General features: G+C 42.4%; 1 protein-coding gene and 2 pseudogenes across 1 annotated transcript in view; all 3 read left to right on the top strand.

Annotated features, from left to right (window-relative positions):
* The first annotated feature begins 297 nt into the window (after window positions 1-297).
* Window positions 298-3,500, top strand: LOC135555307 (migration and invasion enhancer 1-like; annotated as a pseudogene).
* A 102-nt stretch (window positions 3,501-3,602) lies between these two features.
* On the top strand, window positions 3,603-6,183 carry LOC135555306 (migration and invasion enhancer 1-like; annotated as a pseudogene).
* Window positions 6,184-9,829: 3,646 nt separating this feature from the next.
* Window positions 9,830-13,128, top strand: part of slc4a1a (solute carrier family 4 member 1a (Diego blood group)) — an 11,876-nt gene continuing 8,577 nt past the window's right edge. Inside the window, exon 1 of the mRNA XM_064987643.1 lies at window positions 9,830-9,991. The gene's annotated coding sequence lies outside the window, so the exon portion shown is untranslated. The remainder of the gene's footprint in view (window positions 9,992-13,128) is intronic.

Raw genomic sequence — 13,128 nt, 5'->3', positions numbered from 1 at the left:
ATGGCAAACTACGCAATGGACAGACAATTGTCCATTGTTTTCAAATACTGCTACTGCAATTGATTTTTGCTACAAAGTTGGATTGTTCATTGCAGTATCACCAATAACGACCCAAACCTCACCTATATGTCTATAGTATTTGCCATTCAAACAGATTATCAATAATCTCAAAGAAGGGAAGAAGAGAGTGAAAGGATGGATGCATTTCAAAAGTATTGGAACAGGTCCCTGCTAGTATTTTCCTCCTGCTTTTTCTCGCTCCTCCCACCTCTGGTTACACCAATCAACAGCATTTCTCTGTTCATACGCTTTAGCTCGCTATGTCGCCTTTTTAACATCTGTGTTACACAATCGTGTCTTTAGGTCAAACCTGAATCAGCTTATCGAGAAGAAGGAACTAGCAAGCTAGCTAGTTTCTTCAACAGCCATGGGTGTGCAAGTCAAAGTCGAATACTGGTATGTTTATTTTCCATTTATTGGATTATTCCCATTGTTTTTAAAGCAGCTCCAATGCGTTTTAGGTAGCTACTGTAGCTACCAGCTCGAACTAGCCACCTTCATAGCGCAGAGTACCCACTATTTTATTATGAAACGGGCTATGTTTGATGCTAACTAACGTTAGTTGATGAATGTTTACCTTAGACATTGCTTGGACATTTTCCCCCAACTACTTTAGGGTTAATTATTCATCACCAAGCCGTGTTTTTGTTTTGTCGTTGTCTTTAGCGGTGGATGAGGGTACGAGCCCCGCTATCAGGAGCTCGCGCGGGTTGTCACCGCGGAATTCACTGAAGCGGAAGTGTCGGGCGTCGTAGGAAGGCAAGGTAAGTTGGTCCTTTCCACAGCCTACTACAGACAATACAGGTACGTACAGTGTTGGTAAGTACACTAATAATGTGAAGCATTTTGACATCGTTACATGTTCTTTCTTCTGTGTAGCTATATACTCACTGGACAGTTTATAAGAGAGGTGTGTGTCACCCTCATGCCGGGTTAGTGCAAAGGGTGAGTAAGTAATGACAGTGGCAGTGATGGGAGCTCACTGCCACACAGACCCCCCTTTGCCTCCAGAACGTCCTGAATTATTTGGGGGAATGGATTCTTCAAGTCGGACACATTCCAAAGGGATGTTGGTCTACATTGATGCGATGGCATCATGCAGTTGCTGCAGATTGGATCGTGGTACACCACCGCAATCAGCCTGTACCATAGACACCAGGCAGGATGGGTCCATGGACTCATGCCGCTTACGCCAAAGCCTGTCTCTGCCATCAGCATAAAGCAACAGGAACCGGGATTCGTCGGACCAGGTTACGTTTTTTTCCATTTCTTAATTGTCCAGTGCTGGCGGTCGTGTGCCCACTGAAGACGTTTCTTCTTGTGTTTAGCTGATAAGAGTGGAACCCGGTGTGAATGTCTGCTGCAACAGCCCATCTGTAACAAGGATCGGTGCGTTCTAAAATGCCATTCTACACACCACTGTTGTACTGGGACGTTATTTGTCTGTTTGTGGCCCGCTTTCACGATTCTTGATATTTTCCTTTGACTTCTCATGAATGAGCTGTTTTTGCCCACAGGACTGCTACTGACTGGATTGTTTTGGTTTGTGGCAACATTCTGGAGAACCTAGACACTGTTGTTGTTGAAAAGCCCAGGAGGCCGTTTCAGAGATGCTCGATCCGATGTGCTTGGCACCAACGATCATACCGCACTCAGTCACTTGGCTCACTTGTTTTGCCCATTTTTGTTTTGCCCAACTGAATGCCTGTGCCGGTCTGCCTGCTTTATATAGCTAGCCACGGCCACATGACTCACTGTCTGTAGGAGTGAACCATTTTCTTGAACAGTGTGGTGTACCTAATAAACTGGCTGGTGAGTGTATGTTTCTACTATATTCTCAGACTACATTGTTTTCCTTGATTTGATGCTTTTGTTTCTGCAGGCAGTTTTGAGATTGAGATCAACGGGCAAGTAGTTTTCTCCAAGCTCGAAACAAGCGGCTTCCCATATGAAGACGACGTAAGTTGTTAACTTCTTACAAGGCTGTCGTTTGAATGTCTGACAAACTGTGTGTGTCAACTGCCAATGACACAATATGTCTTGTCCCCATGCAGATCATGGATGCTATACAGAAAGCCCATGATGGCAAGCCAGTAGAGAAGATCACCAAGAGCCGCCCGCCTTGTGTCATCCTGTAGATCTCCTCTCCCTCTATTCTCCAACCCTGCCCTCTCCTGACAGCAGCAAGCTGAAGACAGGACAGTGTGCATCCATCACTGCCACTGTCATTACTCACTCAGCCTTTGCACTAACCGGGCATGAGGGTGACACATAATTCTCTGTTGAAACTACACTAGCAGAGTTGGACTAAGACCACTGCCTTTGATTTAGAGTACAACCTGTCGTAAGGTTTTGTTGTGCCTTCTCTCTCCCCTCTTTCTCTGCTCCCATTGAGGGGTTCCAGGACTTATATGATTACTGTAGCCCAAAGCTGAAAGGTTTGTAGTATGATGACCCCAGTCCTGGCAGGTCCTATATTATGGGATCAGATAAATGGAGGAGACCGTAAGATCGAGGGGCAGACGGGTTGAGGGGAGCACTATTTTATTCCGAAAGCCTCATTGCCTGGCAGACAGTTACTGCCTGATTGTTCTAATTCCTCTCAAATAATACAGCAACATCATTGGCCAGACATAAACAAAGTTTTGATGAACAAAAAAGATAAATGTTATTGAGTACCAAAAGCAAGAAAGGAAGGAGCTCAATAATTTTCAGCCCTCTGTGAAAATAATTCTATCACTTAGCTCTAAGCATCATAAGCCCTGTTTCACAACTTGTATCCTGTACCCTACTATGATGATGAACGTGCTGCTTGAACCTGTCAATGCAATGTTTGTCAATGTATTTAATAAGATGTGTTTTAAAGTGGAGACACTTTAATCAAGATTGAAGCTTAGACTTTTAATGTTTTTGTTTCAGTTCTGTCACAACTTTTATGTATCTTTAAAACTAGTGTATCAATGTCAGAACTTGGATGGAATCAGGGTTTTTTTCTTCAGTTTTGTCCATCGATAGCGAATCTGCCTGGAGCATTCCAGGCAGTGTCTTTAACAGTGAACTATCTCTCTGTTTTGAACTGTTCTCTTTAGCCGAAACATGAGAAACACTGAAGTAACCAAACCTCTTGTGAATTTGCAATTGTATACTGTCACTGAATCATAGATAATGCATTTTCATTGACTCAGTGGCTTTTATGTATGATCAGCTGAACTATTAGTAGAGCTGACCTTGCAGGTGGATAAATCCTAAGTTGTTTTGAAAGCCATCTCTTAGCGGTCTGTCTATCACTAACGACACCTCATCAGCCCCTGTTTATGCTCACAGTTTATTGAATATCATCTCTGAATACTGTTTTTTTCTGTTGCCCAGGGCTGTCAAGTATGATACCCATTATGAGAACTTCTATCACAAAATAAAGTTATTGATTATTTAACTCTAAATATGTTAGTATTGTCTTAACGTGTCATGCTCAAAACTACTTAGCATGTTTTTTCTTCTCTTTGTTTCACTTCTGTAATAACTACTCAACTCCATTAGAATGTGGCTATGTAACAACATATTACCATATTATTAGAGTATTGGCTCATTCACAGGTCTGAACTCTCCATACAGTACATCCCCATGGCAACATAGCACCTCAGGTGTGTTACTCAGGTCTCAGTAATTACTCTCTTGTTGATGCTCACACCCAGACATCGAATGCTACTGTCATGTGATCATTCTATAATGGGAACAGCTGTAGGCTACACCGACGCTTTAATGTCAACACAGAGCCAGCCATGACAACTGCAGTAGGAAGAGAAAAGCCTTTGGAGCAAGAAGCATCTTGGTACGTTTCATACATTGCGCCTGCATTGATCAAACCCTGCTGACTGGCTAAAGTAAAGTGTGTCTGAGTTTTTCTTCCTGTATTGAATGTGTTAAGCAGGTTTGTGGTCAATTTTAATTTGATTCAGGTAGTAAACTGAAATTATAAATCCACATTGAATCGATGTTCAGGGCAATTGGAATTTCCATTTCAGTTTTCTTCCTGAATTAACGTGTTCAGCTCAAAATACCAGTGCCATCAAGCTAGCTATGTATTTCTGTTAACTGAAATGTTTCCAAGTCACTCTGTAGAATAGATCCTCTCAGATATGACATTTTGTGGAGGCGTGGTTCCTGCATGTTATGGTCTTGACACTACACACATGGAATCCATTACCCTGCCCAGCTATATTATTGTCTCAATACACGTTTGAATGTTTTCCTAGAACTTATCCATTACTAAAGAACAGGATAGAAACTTCAAATAACTCAGGATGATGAGCCTTTGGTGTCTCGATTGTCAATGGTTTTTGTTTTTGCAATGTTTTATTGTTTTACATGAAAAAAACAGTTAACTATCGTGTAGTAACTTGCCTGTTGAAGTTGATCACTGACCCAACCCTACCTGGGACAGGAAAGATGTAATCCAATATACCCTTTTAGATTTACTCATAACTAAGGAGGCAGGTTACGATTGCTCCTATTGTATTTTCATATTGAGGTTTCTTACTCCTCCAACCTCAGTCAAAACACCTTTACATCAGTGAAGCACAATCAAGAAGAAAGGAGTGAGAAGAAGAATCTGGGTCAAAAGCCATGGGTGTGGTGCAGATCAGAGTGGAGTACTGGTAGGTTTATGTTCATTTATATTTGGGAGGATGCGTTTGTTTAACAACGAAGCCGGAAACTGGAAGTCATGGAACATTTCCATTATGCAAACTATGGAAATATGGCAACTGCCATACGTTTTAACACTCAGGTTGCGTCTGTATGTTGTATGTTTTTATGCTGTTTTAATTATTCATCACAGTTTGGGTTTTCTATCACTGTTTCAGTGGCCAATGAGGGTACTGGCCCCGCTACAAGAAACTTCAGCAGGCTGTCGCTGTGGAGTTTCCTGGGGCGGAGGTGTCAGGCTTTGTAGGACGAAAAGGTCAGCTGGATAACCAATCAATCACATTTATTTTATAAAGCCCTTTTTACATCAGCAGTTGTCACAAAGTGCTATACAGAAACCCAGCCTAAAGCCCCAGAGAGCAAGCAATGCAGATGTAGAAGCACGGTGGCTACAGTGAAATGTATTGTTGTAATATTTACCTATTATTTTTGGTAATATACCAGTTTTCATACCTGTTTTGTGTATGTATCCATCAAGGTTAAACCTACATTTGTTTTGAGGAGAAGTGTGATGCTGTTGTTTCTGCAGGCAGCTTTGAGTTGGAGATCAACGGGGAGCTGGTCTTCTCCAAGCTGGAAACAGGTGGCTTCCCCATGGAAAAGGATGTGAGTACTGGAAGTTTTCTCCTCTGAAGTTGCAGAACTGTCAACTTCAGCCAGTTTGTTTACATCACTGAAATTGACACAAATGTTTTGAAATTGACACAAATGGCCTCAACAATGTGTATGCCCCTTCAGGTCAGGGACGCTCTCCAGAACACCTATGATGGCAAGCAAGTGGAAAAGTGGACCAGAAATCGCCCACCTTGTGTCATCCTGTAGATCTCAATTCCCTCCATCCTCCAACAGTTATCACTCAGACCAATGCTGCTGTCTGTCACCACGCACACAGCAGAGACTCCTTTCTGTTCCTTCTCTCTCTCTGCTCCCATTGAGGGGTTCCAGGACTTTATATGATTACTGTAGACCAAAGCTGAAAGGTTTATAGTATGATGACCCCAGTCCTGGCAGCTCCTATATTATGGGATCAGAGAAAGGGAGGACATGGGAAGACTGGTTGGGTGGAACTTCCTTATTCCAGATCTTCTATGCCTATCTGTTTACAACACCATCATCAACCAGATAAACGATCAATTTGAGTTGCTGAAGCTTGTCTCGCGTTGTGTTACTGTGTATTGATCTCCCATATTGCAACTGATGCTTTGCAATTAGCTTTAAGTAGAGCTGGTCAAGTGAGAAGATGAATTGCTAGTTATGGTAATATAGGCCACCATCCACTGGTCTGTCTGCTACACTAACGAGACATCAACCCATGTTCATCACATGCCATTTGAATTATCATCGCTGAATACTGTTATTGATTGCTGATGACAATGTTTGATACCCACTGGGAGGACTTCAATCTCAAAATAAAATAAAATGACATTGTTTGTTTTCTTCCTAATTGTTGTCATGTTCAGAACCCAGGCTTTACTGGCAACACAGGATGAAGGAGGAGGCCGCAACCCATACAGACACTTGTTTTCACTGAGACACATTTGTACACTAGAGGGTGACACAGGCAAAATCTTTTGCCTACAGTTTTATATTACTTGCCATACTCAACTCAGCATTAAAAAGTCCTATTCTGTAAAGTGATATTTGTTGAATTAGTTTTCACATTTATCTGACTTCTACAGTATGTTCTGTGTAGTGTACTGTCTGTTGAATTCCTTTTGCTTGGTTGATGGTTTTGCACTTTGGCCCTTTATGAGTTTCTGCTCCTTGGGTGGTTAGTGGCTGACACTGGCTAGGTGGGTCCAGGGTACAGGCTCTGGTAAGGAGTGATAATTCATGCAAGCCTGCTTGCTCTATGCCTGATAGAGCCTATCGTCTCAGTCTATGAGCTCCATAGTACTGTCACTGTCTCTGCCGCCCATTTTGTGCCACACAATTCCCCCATCAGAACTTTATGAATTGAAGCATTCAACATTATCATTGTGTAATTCATATATGATTGGGTTGCCATGATAATTTCTGCAAGAGACCCTTCCATACCAGTCAACAGTAATTTCTCAACTCTGTGAAGTATGAATTTTAATGGTGTTATTGGTTTGTCATATGATTTGTTAGACGAGATTCCCTCCTGCATCGGTTTCGATCAATTATGAAGCTGGTAAGTGACTGTATGTCACAAGAATGATGCAACCAACAGCCTCTTTAGTTTGTCAATATTATATCTAATGCCGGGAATACAGTGTTCCTTGCGGGGATTGAACACATGACACCATGACTCCCAAGACAAACAACCCCAAGAGAATAATGTCCTCATCTATGTTCTGCATATTACGTACGATAATGCTAAAGAGGTACAGTACAGGGGCATATGGACACAGCAGATGGACCTCCACTATTTATGATAACTGCCCCGTGCCATAGCAAAATTGCTATTTTCTCTATCCCTGTCCGTCTCTCTCTCGCTCTCTCTCTCCCTCCCCTCTCTCTCTCTCTCTCTCTCTCTCTCTCTCTCTCTCTCTCTCTCTCTCTCTCTGTCTCTGTCTCTGTCTCTCTCTCTGTCTCTCTCTCTCCCTTTCTCTCTGTCTCTCTCTCTCTCTGTCTCTCTCTGTCTCTCTCTCTGTCTCTCTCTATGTCTCTCTCTGTCTCTCTCTCTCTATGTCTCTCTCTGTCTCTCTCTCTCTATGTCTCTCTCTGTCTCTCTCTCTGTCTCTCTCTCTCTCTCTATGTCTCTCTCTGTCTCTCTCTCTCTATGTCTCTCTCTGTCTCTCTCTCTCTCTCTCTCTCTCTCTCTATGTCTCTCTCTGTCTCTCTCTCTCTCTCTATGTCTCTCTCTGTCTCTCTCTCTGTCTCTCTCTATGTCTCTCTCTGTCTCTCTCTCTGTCTCTCTCTATGTCTCTCTCTGTCTCTCTCTGTCTCTCTCTGTCTCTCTCTCTCTATGTCTCTCTCTGTCTCTCTCTCTGTCTCTCTCTCTCTCTCTGTCTCTCTCTATGTCTCTCTCTGTCTCTGTCTCTCTCTATGTCTCTCTCTGTCTCTGTCTCTCTCTCTGTCTCTCTCTCTCTCTCTGTCTCTCTCTATGTCTCTCTCTGTCTCTGTCTCTCTCTCTGTCTCTCTCTCTCTCTCTCAGGCTTCTCCCCTTTTTATTTGTCCTATTATTTATTGTTTTCTCAGTAATTCAATATCTTTGATACTCCCTCAACAAGACACACTATTATCATTCCCAGAATGCTTCAGTTCCTGCTTATAACATTTAATTTACATATACATAACATAAAAGGCTGATCAGATCACATGTTCACAATGACTACATTACAATACCATTTAGCCCTGAGACAGGTGCCATAAATGGGAAATAGCATAGGCGCTATAGTAAATGGGGAAAAATTGTGAATGCAAGAACCCAAGTGCAGTGAACAGTCCTGAAATTCAACTTGAAGCCTTGAAGACAGTTCCACTCCATTTTTTCATTGTTCCCCTCTAATAAGGGACCAATTTAGACCTGGGACACCAGGTGGGTGCAATTAATGATCAGGTAGAACAGAAAAGCATCAGGCTCCGGACCTCGTAGGGTCAGAGTTGAGTACCCCTGCTCTAAAGTCAACACATGGGTGTGGTCCACTGCTTATCTAGTAACCCCTCTGTCATGAGCATGGATGGACACACTGTCATATTTATAATGTCCAATTCATGCTTTTCACAGATTGATTCAGCATTAATTGACTACTGGCAAGAATGGTGGTGGTGCATCAATAACATTCGCGTTTAAAGTAACAACATTTGTTGAGTGGTAACAGGGGATGTTATTGATTTCCTCAAAGTTACCTCGCCGAAAAAAAAGAAAAATCCAACAAGCATTGAGCCAGTTAATAAAAATGTATTTCATACCAGGCTATACGGTTTTTCAATTACAAGGGCCTTACAGGAGGTGCACAAGATAGAGAAAGTTCCTCACACAAAGCTGGAGAGATCATTCATACAGGTATTCTGATCCAAATACAGATACAGTATGCTGTGTGTTTTGTAGAATCAGAGCAAATGGAAATATAGCTAAATATTTCAATCTCTGTTCATCTCATTAAAAGCCAGAATGGATATCCCTCTCCTGTCTCATAGAGATATAGTACAGGTCACCCACAGACCCCCACCATCTGGCACTCTCTATATTTGGATACACAAGATATATTTACTTGTTTCATTGTATGTTGCTGTCATCAGTTTCTAGTGTTTGAGAACCAAGACCCAATCAAGGCCCTAAATGGATCAAGGTCGATCTGATGGTGTGAACGTTAAGCCACGGGGTGATGGGGGAGTTACAGTAGGTCATACAGTATGACATGTGTCAGTGGGAGCCTGGTAACACTTTATTTGGATAGTCCATTTGTAGATGCTATACGGACTATCTACAGACTATCAGTAACATTTCAACTAACTATCTACTAACCATAGCTCTAACGCTAACCCTAACCCTAACCTTAACCGTTATCCTAACCCTAAATTTAACTCTAACCCTAACCTTACTCTAACCCTTATTCTTAACCTAATCCTAACCCTAACCATAATCTTAGCAAGGAGTTGCTTATTAACAGATTGTTGATAGTATGACCATCTGTAGACCATTTAATGATGGAAAATCCAGACTATCCAAAAAAAGTGTGTCCGAGTTCTGCTTATTAGTTTGGCAGCTCTTAATGAAAAAAATCTTAATTTAATAATAAAACCCACTCGAGGTCATCATGGGGAATCCCTCCCTTCATAGAAGGGAATCCCTAGTATGTTAACACGATGATGTCAGAAGTCAAGATGCTCACGTACTGATAGAGTGCCCCCCTTCCATACCCCCTTTCCCCTCCATGCAGGGTGAAGCTGGTCCTGTTGGTCCATACAGGTTTGGTCTCTCTGGCACCCTGTGTCCTGACTTGGCAGCATTCCAAACAGAGAGGGCGGAGGGGAGAGAGGAGGGTTGGGATATCCCTGGCCCAAGGTGGGCCACATCGATAGGGCTGTTTGTCTGTCACACAGGCCTTATCTCTCTATCCCCTTTGGTGCTGAACGTAGTACAGCGTTTCTTGCCCCGGCGTACTTTCAAATGGGTGTTCCCTCCATTTTCTCTCTTTCTCTCTCTCTGCCTCTCCATCCGCCCCAGATCACTCTATCATTGGGTACGTTTACGTTAGCATCGTGGCGATCAACCTATTTCTACTGCCACAGACTAGGCTGGATCACCTTGGTGCAGGTAAGGGTGTGGCCTCCCAGGCCGGGGGTCCTTTACTGGGGTCTGTCATTGAGGGGGCTTGGGGGTCAGTGGTATGAGTGGAGTACAGGTGAGAAAAGGTTGGGATTTGAATGAAACATGCGACAGACAACTTTATCTAACTTTCCATGTATCTGAGGTTTATACTAAAATTGTATCATGTATGCCTATCAGTGAGAATACATCTCTCGATTAATCTGTTGCTAACTAACCGTACAATTACCCAGGTGCTTTTTTTCTTGTTGGTAATTGGTACAAAAATGACTGTAAAATCTAACCAGCATTATGTGTGAGTGGTATAGTAAAATTTAAGGTCTGTAGTGTTTGGTTGTGGCCCGTGATGTTTCAAATAACAGCTAACATCACACTTCTCTTCATCAGTTTAATTAGTGATGGTATATGTGAAGAAAGTTGACTTTTTAAAGTTTTCCCGCTCACCTTAATTTAGTGGTCGACGGAGGTTTAAAAAGCTCAGGGTCACAAGGTTTGAGAGACGATGGCGGTAGTGAACAGTGTCTTCTTATCTGTCCATCAGCCTCTGTTGTTTCAGTGTTATACACATTTGCATAGTATTTCTAATTAGCATTGTTTTATGTGTATTTGGAGCACTACATATTCATTGTGTAACCAGATAAATGAAGACACAATTTCAAGTTAATACACATTAAAATATTCTACTTCTCACTGTACACTTAAAGATTTGTATTGCCTGTCATTGTACCACGTGTTACCACCAGCCTTTATTTAATCTTTACTGTTTTTGGAGTCGAGTAGATCTGTTAAATTACAAGTTACTGTACAAAATAGTTGTTGTAATATTGTAAGTTACTGTAATGGATGACTAGAGCACTAGGGTGTCTGTCTGGCCTGGGGAAGGCGTAACCCAGAGATAAGACTCTGTGAGTCTCCTACTCAAACCACTGCAAGGGCCACACTGTCTCAACGGCTGACTCATGGTTAGGAGCACGGCTCATAGGGGCTGTGACATGCGCTGGTGGGGCTGTGACAGGGGCTGTGACATGCGCTATCTTGATTAAATAGGCCTCAAAATGTGTCATAAGTGTGTTTATAAGGCTTACTTATGTAGAGGTTCATATGCCCTGTTGGTTGGGCTTGTGACACATTGTAACCAATTTGTTTTCACTGTGTGTATGAGTAGCCCATGAAAACATGACAAAACAGTCCATTTTAAGTTGACACCAGATTACCCCAGATAAAGTTTACCCCAGATTAGCCCAGTTAGAGTTTACCCCAGATTACCCCAGTCAGCGTTTACCCCAGATTACCCCAATTAGAGTTTACACCAGATTAACACAGTCAGAGTTTACACCCAGATTACCCCAATTAGAGGTTACCCCAAATTACCTCAATTAGAGTTTACCCCAGATTACCCCTGTCAGAGTTTACTACAGATTAACCCAGTGAGAGTTTACCCCATATTACCCCAATTAGAGGTTACCCCAGGTTACCCCAATTAGAGATTACCCCAGTCAGAGTTTACCCCAGATTAACCCAGTCAGAGTTTACCCCAGATTACCCAAATTAGAGGTTACCCCAGATTACCCCAATTAGAGTTTACCCCAGATTACTACCGTTGGAGTTTAACCCAGATTACCCCAGTTATAGAACTGATGCAGGGGCAGTTGAGTCTCAGATAATCCCAGAATTATTCTTCAGGCCCAGGGCCATAAGCCCCTCCCCTTCCCCCTCCCCCAAAATGGTCAAGATAGAGCTGAGAGGTCTAGACTAGAGCAAGATCTTATTTGATGTCACTGTTGAACCATTGATTGTGACATTAGAGGGAATCCCCTAATATCCCCCCTCTATATGAGAGCGGGCTGGCATTCTTTAGCTCTTCGGAAACTAAGTCATTGGTATGTTTATATTTATAAGGCAATACTGAGACAGGTCCCTTTTCACCTGTGTACCTACATTGTCTAGCAGAAAATGACAACTATCGCCTGCGCTCACATGTGCATTGTTGACTGTGCTTTAGGCCCGTACAGAGCTGGGGGAAAAAGGTTCATTGTATTTTTATATTTTTTTAATTTAACCTTTATATAACTAGGCAAGTCAGTTAAGAACAAAATGTTATTTACAATGACGGCCTACCAAAAGGCAAAAGGCCTCCTGCGAGGACGGGGGCTGGGATTAAAAATAAATAGAAATACAATATAAATATAGGACATAACATGCAGAGAGACCTAAGACAACAACATAGCAAGGCAGGAAACATGATAACACAGCATGGTAGCAACATAACATGACAAGAACATGTTAGCAACAACACATGGTAGCAGCACAAAAACATGGTAGAAACATTATTGGGCACAGACAACAGCACAAAGGTCAAGAAGGTAAAGACAATAATACATCATACAAAGCAGCTACAACTGTCAGTAAGAGTGTCCATGATTGAGTCTTCGAATGAAGAGATTGAGATAAACTGTCTAGTTTGAGTGATTGTTGCAGCTCGTTCCAGTCGCTAGCTGCAGCGAACTGAAAAGAGGAGCGACCTAGGGATGTGTGTGCTTTGGGGACCTTTAACAGAATGTGACTGGCAGAATGGGTGTTGTATGTGGAGGATGAGGGCTGCAGTAGATATCTCAGATAGGAGGGAGCGAGGCCTAAGAGGGTTTTATAAATAAGCATCAACCAGTGGGTCTTGCGACGAGTATACAGAGGAGTATAAAGTGCAGTGATGTGTCCTATAAGGAGCATTGGTGGCAAATGGCCGAATGGTAAAGAACATCTAGATGCTCGAGAGCACCCTTACCTGCCGATCTATAAATTATTTCTCTGTAATCTAGAATGGGTAGGATGGTCATCTGAATCAGGGTTAGTTTGGCAGCTGGGGTGAAAGAGGAGCGATTAAAATAGAGGAAATCAAGTCTAGATTTAACTTTAACCTGCAGATTTGATATGTGCTGAGAAAAGGACAGTGCACCGTCTAGCCGTCAAGCTCTAAACCCTCAGAGGTAGTAATAACCCCTGTGCGAAGAGGGGCATTCTTCTTACCAAACCACATGACCTTTGTTTTGGAGGTGTTCATAACAAGGTTAAGGGTAGAGAAAGCTTGTTTGGACACTAAGAAAGCTTTGTTTTAAAGCATTTAACAC

This window comes from Oncorhynchus masou, chromosome 15 (assembly GCF_036934945.1).
Source record: "Oncorhynchus masou masou isolate Uvic2021 chromosome 15, UVic_Omas_1.1, whole genome shotgun sequence".
In the NCBI taxonomy this organism is placed as follows: domain Eukaryota; kingdom Metazoa; phylum Chordata; class Actinopteri; order Salmoniformes; family Salmonidae; genus Oncorhynchus; species Oncorhynchus masou.
This window is presented reverse-complemented; position numbering and strand designations above follow the sequence as displayed.